At 44.0% G+C, this 957-nt stretch overlaps 1 protein-coding gene across 1 annotated transcript in view; it reads right to left on the bottom strand.

Annotated features, from left to right (window-relative positions):
- Positions 1-957, bottom strand: part of LOC102018625 (leucine-rich repeat-containing protein 37A2-like) — a gene marked incomplete in the record, with an annotated part of 39,895 nt that overhangs the window by 6,385 nt on the left and 32,553 nt on the right.

Below are 957 nucleotides of genomic sequence, written 5' to 3'. Positions count from 1 at the left end.
AGATCACTAAATATTTGCATGTCATTTTGAAGGGACAAAAAGAAACCCAAACTTAAACCTATGAAAAGCAAAACAGAAAGAGAAAAAGACGTCTTTTGCTGACATGACTACCTGCTAAGAACATTCCTCAGTATGAAATACAGCACTTTACTTAGGAAGGCCAAAGGATTGGCACTCAATAAAAGGCCAAATACTGACAAATATCTGCCCACTGAGCAAGCCTCTCTGCAGACCTTCTGTGCCCACTCAGGATGCCACACACTGCTGTCACCCTGCAGCTGCAGAGGGTGCACAAGGCTTCCTCATTCCACCTCATCAGTGGCCCCCTTCTTGCTACTGTCACAGATGACCACAATGAAGGACAGCCCTCCTATAGCGAGGTGGACATGCAAAGGCAGTGGCCCCACTCCTCCAGCTAACAGGTCCTTGTCTGGATATGTCCTCTCCTCCTGTTCGCCCAGTGCCTTCACTTGGTCCCTGCTCTCATATATCCTAGCCCAGTGAAGGCGAAGACATTTTAGAGACCAGGTGCCAAACCACAACCCAAAATCTACTTACTGATGGCAACGTGAAAACACTCAAATTAAACCCAAACACAGAGGTTTCAGTTGAGAAGATATAATTCCACATTAACATCTTCTGACTTCAGAGAAAAATACAATCACACATGTGCTGTGTATTCACCACCACTGTCCGAACCCATAACAAAAGGCTCTATGCAGAATTAAATACTATTCTGCCCTGGTCTGTCCTTAGAGCAGGGATCTGGCTGTAGGTTAAGAGACTTTTCAACACTGCCCAGTTGTCTGCTTCTGTGGAATAATGCACAATAAATCTATAGCAATTTTGGGATAACCATTACTTAAGGTCCTAAGTACAAGGGAAAGGGTTGTTTGTATCAGATGCCTGCCCTACTTTTATTTCTGTTCTAATATTTTAAGCATCCAAAGCTTCTGA

The sequence above is a fragment of the Chinchilla lanigera genome, unplaced genomic scaffold, assembly GCF_000276665.1.
Source record: "Chinchilla lanigera isolate Chin_1 unplaced genomic scaffold, ChiLan1.0 scaffold00105, whole genome shotgun sequence".
In the NCBI taxonomy this organism is placed as follows: domain Eukaryota; kingdom Metazoa; phylum Chordata; class Mammalia; order Rodentia; family Chinchillidae; genus Chinchilla; species Chinchilla lanigera.
Note: the sequence above shows the minus strand (reverse complement) of the source record. Positions and strands in the feature narration are given on the sequence as shown.